General features: G+C 44.2%; 1 protein-coding gene across 23 annotated transcripts in view; it reads right to left on the bottom strand.

Moving 5' to 3' along the window:
• Nucleotides 1-17762, bottom strand: part of CACNA1C (calcium voltage-gated channel subunit alpha1 C) — a 761926-nt gene that overhangs the window by 533383 nt on the left and 210781 nt on the right. The gene's annotated exons all lie outside the window — the stretch shown is intronic.

The raw sequence follows: 17762 nt of genomic DNA, 5'->3' as shown, positions 1-17762 counted from the left end.
CTTTCTGAAAATGGCCAGCGGTCAACACTAAGCCATTACTCAGATGCTCTGCCTTGGGGAGAGGCTGCAGCTCCCAGGGAGAAGTTTCTATGGGCCCACTCATTGCCTCAGTGTCTCTCTACCCACAACCAACCCCATCTCAGTTCCAAATGCAAACCACTTCCTGGTTCCATGGCCTATCCTCTGGCTCAAGATGGAGTGGCTGCTATGAAGAACATGGCTCCTCATAGAGGTGGCCAGTGAGGTTAGGAGGGTGCTGGATTTGAATTCTGACACTGGATTTGCATCCTGGCTCCACCACCTAACAGTTGTGTGGTGCAACCCTAGGCAATCATTGAATCTCACTGAGCCACTTTCCCCTTCTACAGGATGTAGAAAATAATATCTGCTCACAGAATCACTGCATGGGAAAGGCTCTGGAAACACAATGGTACACAAAGGTAAGATACGCTTTCACGGTGAGTCTGTGGGCTTGACTGCTGGCAGCAAGAAAGCAGAGAGTGATGGCAGAGGTAGGAGATGAAAAAGGGGTGGGCTGTTTGTGAAAAGAGGACCACATGGGATAAAATGGATGGTGCAGCTCCCAGAAGAGAAAGAAGTGTCACATATTTTACAGTGATACACGTTGGGGTTCCACAGACCTCAGGTCAGAGTCCTGGCTCTTTTCCTTGCTTGCCATGTTCCCTATTCTGAGCACCTGTTCCTCTCGTATAAAATGAGATAATGAAAGTCCCCTCATGGGATTGTCATAAAAATTAAAGGAGGTTACATTTACAAAATGTCTTAGCACAGTACTTGGCACACAGCAATTGCTCAAGAAATCCTATTATTATTAAATGGATACCTACATTAAGACTGTACTTTAGAGACTCCCAGCAGAAGTTGTGAACAAGTCAGGGATCAGTGAATCCATAAGCATTGTCACCACTGCTTCCTCTAGGCTTCCCTCTCCCTCTTCCTCTGTCTCTCTCTCTCTCAGTACTTCTCTCCCTGTGGTCTTCCTGCCTCTCTCTCTGCCAATCTGCCACTCACTGTCTCTCTGTGTCTCAGTGTATGTTCTTCCCTGGCACTCCTTTTGTCTCCACCTTGGGCTGTCTCAGACTCTGACCTCTAAAGTTCTTCATCTTTTCCTTCCTTCCTTTAAAAGTAAGTAAGTAAGTAAGTAAGTAAGTAAGTAAGTAAATAAATAAATAAATAAATAAATAAATTCAACTTCTGTTTGGGCAGAAGGTACCTTCTGTCACTGAAAGGTGCCCTCACTCCATCCGTGGCCATCCTCCCCATGGCCTGCTGTTGCTTCAGGACCCACTGCACAACTGCCTGGCTCTCCTTCAGAAGTTCCATCCCAAAGGAGAGCAAGGGGTGGGCACCTAACCTCACCTAGTTACCCAGGCCCTACCCAACACAGCAAGAGCCAGACTTCAGTCCTGTCTGGGTGACCTGAGCCAAGTAGACCCACCACACAGTTGAAGACAGTGACTAGAGGCCTGGGAAGGAAACCCGCTATCATGTGTGGCTAACTCCAGCCATTCAAGGCTACACACTCAGCCCCACTGGAGGGAAGGGAAACCTTTATTGCCACCATCCAATTCTAATCAGGCCGGGGCTGGGCAGGCTTCCCATAAAGATGAGAGGCCTAAAAAGCGGCTCACCAAAACCACAGCCCACAGTGGGAGCAGCTGCTGACGTGAATCTGGCCACTGCCTCCTTAGAGTGGGGGGCAGGGGAAGGCACTCAAAAGAGGAGCCAGACTGTGGCCAGGAAACAACTGATGGCCTGGCTGGAAAGCCAATCAGTCAGGCCACAAGCGTTTGTTGGGCTCTCTTCACACAAGGGCCACAAAGATGGCTATCATGTTTTGGGAAGTCTAGGCTGGTCTCAGGGACAGGGCAAAAAAGACATGGTCCATGAGAAAAGGTGGCCAAGGATACATGGCAGCTTTTGCCCAGGGGTATACAAGCAAGGCAGGAGATAAGAGCCAGAGGACTAGCTGAGACACAGCCCTGTAGACAGGCACTCATGCAGGCCTCAGAGGTCTGGGCAAAGCTCTGAAGGCACGGGGGTATGCAGGGTAGACAGTGTGGTGGGGGGGAAGGATTGGGTGCAGAGCAGGTACTGTGGGCGGGAGGAAGAACAGCCTGGCCCCTCCTCAGCTGCTTGATTCCTTCCTCCTGGTATCTCGACTGCACCTGCCAGCCACACATGAAAACAAAGAGGGATTCACCGGTGGTAAAGTGGGAGTGATACAAAGCAGAGAAGTAGAAACACAAGAGAGACAACTTGGAGGGTGTCAATGGAGACATCTGTACCTTCACACAGCTTGGCGACAGGCATGGTGAATGAGCTACAGCCAGCCGGGCAGCATTAGCCACTTCAGAGGGAGATTCCAGGTCTTCCCACAGAGCCTACCCCAAAATTTAGCTCCACATCCCTTTACATAAGATTTTAACTCCAGTTTAAAGGCAAATGCCCATGGAAGGGGAAGTATCTTAAGTTATTTCCATTATTATTCATCTTTAAGATCCTAGTGTTAGGAGTATTTTGTGAGGAAGAGGAAGCCACCAAGCTAACAAGGAAGAAAGCATCCTAGAAAACAAGATTCTCTGTCTGCTCTATCATGCCGCCTATTCTCCTGTCCTTCTCACCAAAAGGTAAGTTCCAGAAAAGCAGGACTGAGCATTGGTCCTCACGATACTTCCAGTGTTGGTGACTGTGCCTGGCACGTGGCAGACAAGCAAGAGGTAAGGGTTGAAGGAATGAACGAACAGACTAACAACCACACAGAAAGACACTCACAGCACTCACTATTTCATATTCTAGATATAACTGCATGGTAGGGGGTTCTATATGAGGCAAATCACATTCTTACCTGGTCTGTGTTAGCTCTGACAGGAGACAACAAAGGAATGGGTACCCTAAAGTTGACACCAAAGACTACAAACTAAACATGAACTTAGTTCAAGTTACCAAGGTATCACCCATGGCGACCGGAAACAGTTGCGAACTTCTGTCCCTTCAGTGGTAAACTTGAGGACATCATAGGGGAAGTCAGAGTTCACAGCACAGTTCATAGAGCATCTTAGGAGACTTACCGAGAATACAGAAAACAAGGAAAAAAGTCCAAGTCTCCTAACCTCACAAGGCATGTTGAAAAACAAGTCTCCTTAGCTGCCAAACACAGAGCCAACATTCCCTTCCTGCCTGTTTTTACCATCACACACCTGAAAATCCTCCGGAATCACAACATCCCAGTTCTGGTGCCTGTTTGCCTTGCCAGGAAGTCAGACATTACAGGCAATGGAGGATGGGACAGAGAAAAGAAAAAAGGAGACTCATTGCTGACAAAGATTGGACCAATTAGGAAAAATTGCAAAAGCTTTCAGACCATGCAGAGGCTGCCTCTCCTGCACACACACCACAAACCTCTATCCCTCTTTCATTCAGATGGATGTAATTCATAACAGATTTCACATTTACAGGAACCAGACGGAAGCGATTTCCATGTCAACTTTTCAGGCCAGTTACAACTATCTCAGGAACCTCTGGAGTCAGCATGATGAGATGCCCCACTTACCCACCTGCCAGAGTCAGGTGACCAAGCACCTGTTCCTATTTCCCCAGGAATCTCTAGAGTGAGGGGAGGAGGAGAGCCCAGCAGTGCTAGACTTAGAGGCCAGTTCATGTCCTAAGCCCATATTCTCCAGACCATCGTCTGTGCCAGCGAGCACACAGCACACAAGAGCTATTCTTAATTTTTGTGGGATTATGAAGCACTTTGAGAATCTGGTGAAAACAAGGGGGCCTTTCTCTGGAAAAATGCACATAGGTACGTGTGTGCATGCACACTCATACTTTTGAATATATTTTCAGTAGGTCTCCAAATCTACCTATGCTTCAGGATCACTTGGGCAACTTCTCAAATTCTGGTGCAGCCCCTTCCTACACTCCCCAAAACAGAATCTCCAGAGAAAGCACCCCAACACTTGTACTAAAGAAACCATTCCTGTGATTATGATATTTAGCTGGGCACCAATCTATGACCAAGAGTTTGGGAACCACTGTCTTAAGGACTCGTGGACATCAAGTTTAGCATCTCTGTGCCCACCCTTCACCCCCACCAAGGTCAGGAAAGGCAAGGAAATTTCCTTTATTGGGCCAGACACTACGCTAAATTGGTTTCCCTAAATTAACTCATTTAACTAGATTTTCACAGAAATGAATTGAAGGAAGTAATATTATCCCCATTTAATAGGTGGAGAGACAAGGGCTCTAAATGGTTAAGAAATTTGCCCACCATATGACATGTGGCAGGATGAGGACTAAAACCAATCCCTGTCTGAAATTTTATAAGGATGACACCATCAAGTCCAGCCAGGTGACATCTGGGTAAATTCCCCTCCCACATGCTGCCCTAGGACCCTGGGTGCACCTTTATCCCAACACTCATGGTGCAGTGTCATCTGTTTGCTTACTTCCCTGTGTCCCTGCACAGAGAAAACACAACAACACACCTTAGTCACTTTGAGTCTCCATCCCTAGCACAATTCCAGCCAGTAGTAGACATGAGACAAGTATTTCCCAAATAAATTAAACAAAGAAAAGGAGAGGGTATACAGATGAGGTGACCACTTCTCCCTATAAAAATTCCACTAGAGAAGCCACTTCCCCAGAATGACCTTGGATTTTGTGCCCTCAATATGATAACAATGACCCCCACATGGTTCACCAATAGGCAAAGGGCTTTGAAACCTCCACAGATATGAGTGGGTTTCAATTTCAGGTGCTGTAGGAGAGAAGAAGAAAGAGTCTTGTACAGAGAAAGACTTGGGGAAGGCACGGGGAAGAGGAAACCCATAAGAACCTCTGCCCCCAGGGTGCACAGATCCTGTCACTGGACCCATGTTTCCACTTGGGTAATACCCATGCTTGTGTTCACTTTCCCAGTATTACCTCATTGCTCACACTTTATAGTTGTTCTTGTTGGGCATGTTATTAAAGATTACATGGGTTCCCTCATCATTACTTTTCCACAGACAGAAATTCACATGTCATCTGGCCAGTCCCTTCCAGTGCCAAAACTCCCTCTCCATCATCACTGACTGTCCTTCAGCCTCTGCATGAATGCTTTTAAGGATGGAGAACTCACAACCTCTTGACATGTTCTATTTCTAAACAGCTCTTGACTGAACCCACAGCATCCACCCACTGTTGGAGTTCTACACTAACAAGTAACCCGCAGTCAGTTCACTCCCTCTCTACATGACCCCCTGAAAATACATCTTCTTGCCTGGTCCTACAGCTATTCATTATGGGCCATGAGCAGTATCCCTTTTAATCCATTACTTAGGTTTCAGTGTTCCCATCTATAAAGTGATAATAACAACAGTATTGTTGACTCTGTGGGGTTACTGTGGGGATTCAACAAGCTATAATTAAATAATATCATATATGTAGGTCTCTTGGCCTACAATAACTCCAAAGTCTGAGCTATTATTGGTCTTCTTTTTCTTCCCCTAGCCTAAACACTAAGCACTCCCCACCTACAAATGCAGCGTGGGATTGCACTATAGTTTTAGCAGCCCCCATCATTTAAGATGAAATACCTGGACTGTTTTCATGTGCTCTATTCTCAAGTCTGCTCTCCTTCACTTTGTCTTTGAACAATTGAGTTTGGGAGCCTAAATATCAGACTCCAATGTCTTCCTGTTTGCTTCAGGTCACCATACCAGTCTATTGTGACCATACCAGTCTATTGTGATCATGTTGATCTTAATTCCATCCCACACTAAAGGCCTAGATGCTGCTCCCTCCAGCTGCCTCTCATTTGTATTTTACAGACTCTCCAAATAACAAGCATGAGCTCCAAAACTTCAACTTAAGGCTAGAGGCCGGGGGTATTCCCCTTTGAGATTATTTTAATTCAGCTCCACATTTTATAGAAGAAACTGAGATGCAAAAATATGAGCTGGTTTAGAGGAAACTGAAGAAATAGTAATGATCGTTGTAATCACTGTCTTGGCTGAGAACTTCCTGTCTACAGGTACTACACAAATGGCTGTCCTCATGGTGGCTCTCCCAGCAAGTGTCTTGGACCACAGAGGGCAGGGTCCAAATCTGCAGCATTCACTTCCATGTACTCTGCACCCAGCAATGTGCCAGACACACATTAGACAGCCAAATACTTGTGGAATAAGTGAATACGTGATCTCATTTGACACTCACAAAAACCCTTATTTTAAAAAATGATAAAAAGTAGGCTTCAAGGGACTCAAGCACCCACTCAAGGTCCCTAGCTGCTTCTGGGATGTGCTGTGATTAGGACCCAGCTTGCCTGGCTCCAAAGCCAGCCCTCTTAACCTCTCACTTTACTGCAAAAGTGTTCCAGTACGCAGCACTCCAGACAGTCAAGGGGAAGTTTTCTGTATTACATCTGAGAACTTACCCACCGCAATCACATGTCCCAAACTTATATCTAAACAAGAGAAATGGGAAAAACCTACCAAGACTAAAATATCTTTGAGCAGAGAAGATCCTTTAGCCTCTCCTCCCAAAGTGACTCACTCTCTGGTTCCATTCTCCCACTGACTCATCCTGCCAGGACATTTTGCTTCCTCTGAAAGGAGAAGGGCTCCATGCCAGGCTTGCCAGTACTCAGACCTGCTGGGCTTCCTAGCAGATGCTGGCTCCAGAGAGAAACAAGAACTGGAGCTTCTGTATCTTACTGCTGTCCCCTCTGGTTGATGTTTATACTTCTCTAGGCCCCTCGCCCTTTGCCAGGTGCCAGAAAAGAGGGGTGCTAGGGGCTATCTCCATCTGTGCTTAGGAGTAGGGGGTGTTTCTGTGCATGCAGACAGACATATGGGTGTGTGCTCATACCTGTATGTTTGTTTATGTAGAATGTAGGCTTCATTTATTCATTCATACATCTACTATGTACTCAACCTCACGGTAGGTAATAATGGAAGTTACAGGAACTATAAGATATGCTCCCCATTCTAACAAGCATGAGCAAAGACTCAGAGTAAGGCCTGCTCAGGAGGCAGTGGGTGAACCCACCTGCCCCAAACAAAAGCTTATATCAAAGGGTGGAGAAAGAAGGGTGGAGCCTTGAAAGGCAAGTGTAAAAAGCTCTAACTTTCTCCAATTAGACAAAGAGAACCCATGAAAGTTTCATTTTTGGAGAGAACAAATGCAGAGGAAGAAGACTCTCAGCAGATGACTCCAGTGGTTGTGTGTCCAGTGGTTCAGAGGGTGAAGAAACCAAAGGCAGGAAGGCAAGAACTCCTCCTGAAAGAAGGTTCACATCAAGTAAGTGTGGACCAAGGGTATTTTTTTAACTACTGAATACTTATTTGTGATCATTATTCTGAAACTTTGATTGTTCCTTCGAACCTGCTGAACTTACTCTTTTCTCACTGTGTCTACTTTCTAACTTTACTAATGTCTGTTGCTTCCTCTGGATATTTTTACTGCTGAATCTCTTCCAATTTGTGAATTCAGGTCTGAAGCCAATATTCTAGCAGCATTCCATTAATTATGATAATATTCTAAACCAATAATATGGGCCTGGGTCAACCTTTGGAATGCAGAACCTGGAGTTTTTGCATCAATTACTAATCAAGCATTCAATGGGGCAATGGGCTAGATGACCTCAGAGGTCCTGCTAACCTTAAAGAGTCTATGGGTCCAAGGTGCTGACTTCACTAATAAGTTTGTGTACTTTCCCTTCATCAGACAGCTCACTGAGTCAAAAATCTGGCCAAAACCATGAGTTCACTAAAACCTACCGTCATCGGTAGGCCCAGGGAATGCTTCATCTTTGGCAATACATCACCCTCTAACTTCTGTGCTGTGCCCCCATGCCTGTAAAGACCATGAACAACTGGAGATACAAGAGGACACTCAGATTATAAAAAAAGACTTTGGATTTCAAGTTTTCAAACATTCGTTTTAATGCTTGTTTAATGAATTAAATAAGCATTATGTTGTTCTCACCACAAAAAGACTCCCCTTACTTCTACCTTTTTGTTTTCCTCTCAGGGGATGTGCAATTCATCTGAAAAAAAAAAAGAACACACCCATAGGTCCAAAACTCTCATATTCACGCAGCCCCAAAAACTCCCTGGTGGGAACCAGGTCATGAAGAAAGTGGCAGAGTCTGCCCAGGAGTCAGGAAAGAAGGGCATTTTCCAGGAGCCTTTTATGACAACCTTGGAAGGGGGCCAAACTCTAGGTCTTAGCATCCAGCTCTTCAGACACGGATGCCTTGACACTACAAGGCAATCACTTAGATCCTTTGTCAAGCCTTATGTAGACTTGGACTGTCTGCAGCACATAACCTCACATGCAGCAGCAATTCTGAGTTAGGTTCATCTGTGCAAAAAAGAAGGTTCATGCCTCCTACAGGTATTTTTAAGAATTGCAGCTAACAGTGTATGACCCCTTGCAGACAGCAAGCTCTGTAGCATTCCCCTCCCTTCCCACAAGCCCCTGGCTCCTCTTGAAGCCTCCTGGCCTGAGAGCTCCATTTCCTGTCCTGTCACATTGCTGTGTATTGGCCGCTACCAAGGATGGTCATTCATTTGAAATATTTTGCCACTCCCCTAGCCAGCAATTTTCCTTTCAATAAGAGGCACAGAGACCATTCTAAGTTATGATGTCCCTTCTTTGGAAAAATTTCTCCCCTCATTATGTCCTTCTTTATCCTCTTCAGAACCTGCAGCTTGAGAAGAACCTTGCATTGTGGAGAGACCTGGCCTCCTCCCACCCCCTTGCTTCCCTTGGTGTACCTACCAAGAAGTAGGCCTGTGGGGAAAAAACCTCAGAAGGTTACAGAGAACCACCTGGAATGATGACACAGAATGATGAGAAGGGATGCTTGCAAGCTTTCTTTGAGGCAAGGTGTGCTTGAACTAGATTCCATTTAAAAACTTTTTAATTAAAAAAAAAGCCACTGTTTAAGTTGACATTGAGTGTCTCCGTCTCTTCTTTTATTTCACATACAAACCCAGAGCAGAAGATGAGAGAGGGAACAGCTACTTGACAGGCATAGCTTGTATTGTATTCAGGCTGCTTGTATTGTATCCTCTCCTGGTTGCTAAGCACCCATAAATTCCTAACAGCCTATGGCAGGCAGGAGTTACAGGCAAAGACAGATGCTCGTCCACAAAAAGGCTCTCTGGATGCTGAGAAGGCGGCATGGATGAAAAGGTGTGCTCCAAGCTGACTGGGAAACTCTGGAAGGAAAAGGGTGCCCCTCACCATGCTTAAAGTGGTAACCCCTGGACAGATGGATGGTCTCTGCCGCCACAAACACTGACCTACCTCTAGAATCACCAGGAATCCCCACTGGTTAGCCAACACCAATTCTTTAGAGATGGTGAAAATGTGCTGACAGACTTGTAACCAAGAACAAAAGGAGATGGGTCAAGTGGTGGCATTTTCCCCTGTATCATAATTTTAGAGTAAGATGGAATTTGATTTCTCTGGGATGATGGACATATAGTCATTCTGTGTGGAGGGTGAAAGAGGAAGGTTTCTGCCCTGGAATTTTATGTTATGAAGTGCTCAACAGTGCCAAGGAAAATGTTAAACCTAGGAACTTAAAAGGATAGATTAAGAGACAGTATTTCCTATAGTCCAACTACTAACCAGATGCAGAATTCCCCTCCAAACAGATGAAACACCTTCTGTCCACCTTGCCAGTACTAGCTGGCAAGAAAAGAAGCTTTCTACTTTTAAATCTAAACTCGGTTCCACCCTTACCTGACTACTCCATCAGGAGTCACATCATATGCCTCTGCTCAAAACCCTTCAGTGGCTGCTTAGTTCATTCAAGGGGAAATCCAATGTCTACTAGGCCCTACTTGGTCAGCCCCCTCTCCCACCTTTCTGACCTCGTCTCTTACTGACTTCCCCTTCATTCACTCACACCAGCCACACTGGCCTCTTTGTTATTCCTCAAACACTGTAGGCACAGTCCCCACCTTAAGACCTCTGCCTGGAATGCTCCTCTCCGACAATGTATATGGCTCATGCTTTCACCCTCTTCAGGTTTTTGTTTAAATGTCACCTTCTCATGAGCCTTCCTGACCTTATTTAAAATTGCAAACCCAACTCCCACTCCCTCCAGCACTCCCTATACCCCTGCCCTGCTTTATTTTTCTCCATATCCCTTGTCATCACCTAACACAATATATCAATTTACTGGCTTGGTTATTATTTGTCTTCTCCCACCAGAATGTAAGTTCCAAGAAAGCAGAGTTGTGTCCGTTTTGTTCACTGCTGAACAAAAAATTGTTCACATCAGGAGTTATAACAATGCTTAACATACAACAGCAACTCAATAAATAGTTGTTTAATTAATTAATTCATGAAAGATCTATCCTTCTTTGCTAGGGCACCAACTCATTATTCCAAAAGTTGACAAATGATAGGAAAGCACTTATCCTGCTTTTTCTATCAAACTGTATTTCAGGAAAACCAAATAAATGATGAGGGAGTGTAGTTCTTTATAAAAGACTTCCAGCTAGTAAGTGCAAAGGAGTGATGGAATAAAAAATGGACATTTTACAAGTCCTAGTGAATAACAGGTATGGGCAACGGTCATCACTGGATGCTAAAATCACAATGTGAAAAGTTGATGGGGAGCTCGGTAATAGAGAGAACAGTCTGACAATCAATTCCTGAGCCCCCTCAAAAGTCCTAGAATCACTACAAGTGATGCTGATGTACTACAACAGGAAGTGCATAGCCCCAACAAGAATACCCTTGACCTTCCCTCCAAAACAAATGGAGCGTGAATCTAGCTTCTAGGTTACAAGAAATAGGAGGGTAAAGGAACAAATTAAATGACAAAATGAGGAAGTAGTCAGCCAAATCAAAATGTGGGACATTCTGCAGGACAGCTGACCCAGTTTCTTCAACAAACAAATGACATTCAAAAGAGGAGAGGGGGCAATCGTTAACAAAAAGAGATTTAGGACATACAAGTCAATGTAATGTGTGGACCTTATTAGGATCTTGATTCAAACCAAATGGCAAAAGGTTTTTTTTTTTTTTTAGATAATAAGGAAAATTTAAATATGAACTGAGTATCAGATGTTATTAAGGATTTACTGAGTTTTGTTGGTGTTATTGTTGTCTGGGGTGATTCAGATATTTGGGGTTTTTTAAGTCTTTATCTGTAGAAGATACACACTGAAGTATTTAGAGGAAATTACAGATCTTCCTCAACTTATGATGGGGTTATGTCCTAATAAACCTGTATGCTGAAAATATCATAAGTTGAAAATGTATTTGCTATACCTAACCTATCAAACATCATAGCTTAGCCTAGCCCACCTTGCTCAGGACATGTCCGCTAGCCTATGGTTGGGCAAAATTATCTAATGCAAAGCCTATTTTAAAATAAAATAATGAATATATCATGTAATATATTGAACACTGTACTGAAAGTGAAAAACAGCATGTTTTCATGGGTATAGAATGGTGTAAATGTATCAGTTACTGGCCCTGTGATCACAGGGCTGACTGGGAGCTGTGGCTCATGGCCACCACCAGGCATCATGGGAGAGTATAGTACTGCATATTGCTAGCCTGGGAAAAGATCCAAATTCAAAGTTTGATGTATGGTTTCTACTGATTCTACTACTGTACCATTGTAAAGTCGAAAAATTACAAGTCAAATCATCACAAGTCAAGGACCATCTGTATATATGATGATGAATTTGCTTTCAAATATCTGAGATAAAATGTCTTGAGGGAAACAAGAAAACTAACTTGACAGGTGTTGATAACTATGGAGCTGAAGCTGAGAGATGGATACATGGGAAATGATTATACAAGTCTCTGATTATGTTTGAAATTTTCCATGATAAAGCCATTTCTAAAAAATATAAGTTGCTGTTTTATAGATGAACTTAATGAAGTAAATAAATAATAATTCAAAGTACTTAGAATAGTTCTGTGCCTCCCATCAGTTCTGAATGGAGGTCAAATACTAGAAGCAAAAAAAGCTGGTCATTTTCTGACTTTGGATGTAGCTACGTGCCTTGCCTCTCTAGTTTAAAGAAAGCTCCTCTGGTTTTTATCCTGAGAAAAAGGCCAGCCCATCTCGTGACTTCTAGAGTCTTCTTTCTTGCCCGGGGGTGCTAAGAAGATTAGCAATCCGCTTATCTGGGTTCCTGCCTACCCTTTCCATGAAGGCCACACATCCCTCTCCCTATTTGCTTCCTTCCTCTTGGGCAACCCCCCTGTCCATTCAGTAAATGTTCTTTAACCACATCTAAATATATTATGCAATAAATCTGTGGACAATGTCTGCTGCTTATTCTAAGGAAGAGGGGGGCTATATTTTATTGAATTCCAAGTCCATAAAAGGTAGGTATTCCTGTCCCTGTTTCCCAGATGAGGAAACTAAAGTGCAGAGACATTGGGTAAGTTATCTGCTGTCACAAAGCCAATCATAATAGTAACCAGTATGTACGTGGTGCTTACTTTATGTCAGGCAGCATTCTAGTGTAAATCTATATTAACTCATTCATCTTCACCACAACCCTGCAAAACAGGTATTCTTGTTATCCCCATTTTACTGACAGAATTTGAGTACTGGTTAAGTAATTTGTCCAAAGTCACAAACCTAGTCAGTGGCTAGAGTGGTGGGGGGTGGGGGGAGGGCTTCAGCTGAGTCTTGACAGTAAGAAGAATGGGCTCAGGCAGGCAGGAAAGGAGTCCCATTCTTGGCAGAAGATGAGGACATGGGTGGAAACATGCACTGCTCATGGAACATGCATCTCACTGTACCTCGGTGTGAATGGAGTGATATCTCAGAAGTCGGGTCTCCATATATCCCAGTTTTCCTGAGCCACCTTTGTGTGTGCCTGTTGTCCCCATATAATTATTAATAGTGTCCCCTTTCTTTCTCAAATGTGTCTTTGTTTGGCTAATACATTGTATGATCATCTTAATTATAAGCTCCTCCAGGGTAGGAGAAGCACATATAGCCAATTAATTAATTCCTGTTGAATAAGAGACTAATGAATTTTGGTTTATGGTTATGGGCCTTCCTAGAAATGGAGAACTGACCAAGTAATGGTCTCCATGGTGTCCTTAGCAACTTGTTTGAGTCCTGTGGCTCATAACTCTTTCTTAACTACCCCCTCAGATGTAAATGCCTACTTTCCCCCAACTCCCCTGGGTTATCCCATGGCATCTCTGAGTTCAGTGAAGAAATGGATCTGTTTAGAGCCAAACACAGAAACTCTTAAACTTTTGTCACTCATAAGTAAGAGAACTCCCTGGGCACATTATCAATCCATCATTTAACCTCCCTTAGGGTAAGCCCTGTTCTCCCTCTTAGATGGAGGCTAGTCTCCTGTCCTCAAGTATGCCCACCATTCAGAACTCAGTGCTTCCTGATAAATCCCTCCCTTGGCTCCTCATCAATTCTGCAGTCACCTGCCACTTCCAGGCCAGTAAGGCACTGGCCAAAGCTGGCCAGTTCCCCTTCCCATGCTCCCTGACCCCACCCCATATCCTCTCTCGATAGTCCAGGTTCATGAGGGCAAGTCTACTCTAGTTTCTCCCATCTTGACATTTTGTAGTATCTAATTCACTCCAGCCCCTTATTTGTGCTTCATCTCCTTACCGTGACATGAAGATAATCCCATTTTCCTAATTCTATCACACTATTCTGGTTTATTGCTAGAAAAGATTAGCTATCTTTATGGGGTCAGAGATAGGTGAAAGAAGTGAGCCTTATTTTAAAGTATGAAGTCATCTTTCCAACTTTTCTGTGGGTCTTCACCTCTTCCTAAGGCACAGTTGGTATGATATTTGGACATATATTTTAATACTTGCATATTGAGCTCTTCAGAAGAAAAACATGATATAAAATTGTAAGATTTTATTATCAACATTAATAATATTAATTTTTAAAGCTATGATAATTTGGTCTTGATTCATTGCAACCATATGGTATTTATTGGACAAGCACATTACTGCTTAATTAGAGGACCAAGGGCTCCCGGTGACGTGACAACAGTCTGGAAATGCTGCCTTTTGAACTGACATTACAGCAAGACAGAGCCTCTGGCTCAGACTACAAGGAGAGAGAGGTGAACGCCCTCCTGTTGCTGAGGTGATAATTGGCTTTCCTTTCTGTGTTCAAGTTCCACATTTGCTTCAGGCCCTCTGCACCACTAGATGCAATGGTTTATACTGTATTCGTTAGGGTGGCACTAATTGCTATAATACACACCAACATGTAGGTGGCTCAACACAATGTAAGTTTATTTCTTGCTCACAGTAATTCCAGATAAGCTTTCCTTCACATTGGGATTCAGAGACCAGGCTCTGTGCCCACTTAGGGCATCATGGCCATCTGCCTACGGGCCTTCCCATCTCAGGGCCACTGCGTTTCCTGTTCCTTCTTTTTTTAATGGCCTTTCTCTCAGGCCTATTAATAAAAGGCCCAAAGAGCATTACCTTAGGGAGGCCTTCCATGCTACCCCCCAGAAGTAGCCACACCCCCCTCCACTGCACTATCCACCCCATTACTTTTTTTTTTTTTCAAAGCACTTACCAGGATTTAAAATAGTCTTACTTATTTAGTTGTTTACCTCATTTCTGTCACTCTCTTATAGAGCATCAGCCTTGTTATATTACTTCCCACTGCATTTTGAGCACTTATAACCCCTAGTAGGCACTCAAAAGGAAAGGAGGGACAGAGGGAGGGGTAGAAAGACAGTTCAAAGAGTTTAAGTGGTGTCCCGAAGGTCACTTATCCAGAAAGTGGCAGCACCTAACAGAGCCCCATCTGTCTGAGTTCTCCTACTAGACTCTTCTTGACAGACATTCTGTGCAGGGTGCCCATCACTCTGTGATGGGAGGGGAATGTACACTTTGACTCCTCCTTCCTACAGAGGTGATGTTATGCCCTAAGCCTAACCATCTCTTGTCTCAGCCTCTCATTTGCAAGTCAGCTGCAGTGGGGGACTCTTGAAAATAAAGATCAAGGGGCGCCTGGGTGGCGCAGTCGGTTAAGCGTCTGACTTCAGCCAGGTCACGATCTCGCGGTCCGTGAGTTTGAGCCCCGCGTCGGGCTCTGGGCTGATGGCTCAGAGCCTGGAGCCTGTTTCCGATTCTGTGTCTCCCTCTCTCTCTGCCCCTCCCCCGTTCATGCTCTGTCTCTCTCTGTCCCAAAAATAAATAAACGTTGAAAAAAAATTAAAAAAAAAAAAAAAAAAGAAAAGAAAGATCAAGGGTTCAGTCTCTAAGGGAGACATCCTGCTCAGTTCCAAAGGAATTTCTGTTCTGTGGACACACTTCTAGCTCTGGCCACACAGCTATAGAACTTATTACCCTGACAGGTCATGCTGCTCCTGCCTGCCTTTTAGAGAATATGTGAATCAGCTTTCCAGACTGACATCCACCTCACCTATATGGGGATGCCCCAGGGAAAAGACTTCTCAGTAATCCAACCCAGTACTTGGAAAGCCATGTACTGTAAAGTAACCACAGGGTGCGAGCTGTCTCTCCCTGCTACAGGGCATTCTACGGGCTGCATGAGTCACACAGATGGAGAATTCCAGATGCAGACACCATCAGCCCTTCTCCCTGCCTCCAAGGGGAATATTTATCCCTCTCAAACAGTGAGGTTTGGAAAGCCAGGCCTACCAATATGCCACTCAGGAACCCCTGCAGGCCTGGTGAGATCTCTCTAGTCCCCAGGGTCCTGGGTAGCAGTGTTAGATACATTGCTTTCTGCTAGACCACTCATCTGCCCCTAATGAGTCCGTTCCAACTCACCTCAGACTCGAATGCACTGTCCCTCTCACATTCCTTCCCACTGAAGGCAAGAAGGAAGCAAAAGCGCAGGCAGCAGAAAAGAACTGGATCCTCATCCGTTCTCCACCAGCCCTCAGACACACTTGGCATTCCCTGGGGAGGAGGAACTAGGCGTCTTCTACCTCAGCTTCCTAACTCTTAAGTTGGAACATAATGTCTTCAAGATGGTGACTCACTGCAGCAGTGAAAACTGACTAATTATTTTGATCTTCTTGAAGCCACTTGCCTCATTAATGGATACTCTCCATCCTGGGCCAAGACCCATTCTTGCAGTCAAACTTGGCTGAGTCAACCATACATGAAGGGGTAGGATAGCTCAGTCCCTCTCTTCCCTTAGGTCATGGCTGACTGAGCTCCTCTGTCCCTCCTATTCTAAAATAGACTTTTCTCTCTAAAAACAGGGTCTGATCTAAATCAGCAGGTACCTCAGAGCAGAGGGCTTATCCCCATATTGGGAAGGATACCTCATTCCTCATAGACCTGGTTATGCTGAAGCCATATTAAAATGAATGAGACTGAGCAAAAATCCCACTATGTGAATATGCAAGGCACCCTGTAATGACTCAGTCCTGACTAGACTTAAATAGGGGCTGAGATTCACAGATCTAACTGCCAGCCAAGGCTGAGCCTGAAATTTCATTGTCTGATCATCTATTATATGCTTGAGATAAAAGTTAAAAAAAAATTGTATATATGCCGAGAACCTGCCAAAACTGCAACAGGGGAGAATTCCTATTTCTGCCTATTCCACGCTCTTTTGACTTTCTCTCAACCCCTGAAACTCATCCCCACCTCCCACTGCTGCCATCCACAGATCTCAGATGGAACATCATAAATAAGTCAAGTGCTTCCCCAATCAACTTCTTCCAGTAGAATATGCCTTCATCCATGATAACCCATGGGATAGCCCATGATAATGTGATGAGTTACACCAATGGCAGAAACTTACGCACAGAGGCAGAGAAATAGGAGATGAACTTGGAGTGAGCCCCACAGCACCCTCAAATCCAAACGCTGGCCAGATTATACCATAATAGATATAATAGAAGTTGGCAAAATGTCAAGTGTGGCCAAATTTGAACATCTATGCCACAAGCACATTATTTCACTTCCTGATATTTTCACCAAATCCAATTCAGTGGCCACAGTGTGATAGAAAAGAGAGAACCACCATGGAAAGGCACACCATGTTCATAAGCTCAGTTTGCAGGGTAGAAAGCCAAGCAGTCAAGGAGGGGCCATGTCAGATACTTAGCCTAGGGTCTCTCTGAGGACAAGGACTTCATCTTAATCACTAGAATTTCCCCAGGTCAACCCCAGGTGCCTAGTAAATAAGTGAGCTAATACACTCATACACTCCAGGCTGGAAACAGATCATAGAAAAATTTTAGAGCCATATAGGCTCTAAATGATTTTATCATTTAGTCAACTCTGACTAAAATGGCATTCCTCAAAGTAAAAAGTCAGGAAGGTAATTCACGAATCTCTGTACCAGGTCTTGAAATCCTAAGAAGAAAGCCTTGTTTACAGTTTCATGTAAGAAACACCATCCAAGAATTACATTGTTGCCTCTATAACTCCTAAAGCCTGGTGTTTCTTGTACTGAATGTAGGATTGATTTACCAAGGATAGTATACTCAGCCAGCTTTAAGAACTAAAAGGCCTGAGCTCCTACCAAGGCAAAGCACATAAAACTGTGTCATGATGAAGGTAGCCTACTGGACTCTGGACTGCCCTCCTGAGCAAGGGCTGATGTTGCTTTTCAGCATGCCATCACAATCTGACACAAAAGAGCTCTTGCTCTCCAAGAGGCTTTAGAAGATGCAGAACATTCTGAGGCTCAGGGAAGCCTCACTTTCCTATTAGGCCAGAACCAGGAAAGGATAAAGTCCAGTATGTCCATCATACTGCTA

The sequence above is a fragment of the Herpailurus yagouaroundi genome, unplaced genomic scaffold (genome assembly GCF_014898765.1).
Source record: "Herpailurus yagouaroundi ecotype Mexico unplaced genomic scaffold, PumYag 355, whole genome shotgun sequence".
NCBI lineage: Eukaryota > Metazoa > Chordata > Mammalia > Carnivora > Felidae > Herpailurus > Herpailurus yagouaroundi.
The sequence above is the reverse complement of the archived record's forward strand: the minus strand, read 5'-3'. Positions and strand labels throughout refer to the sequence as shown.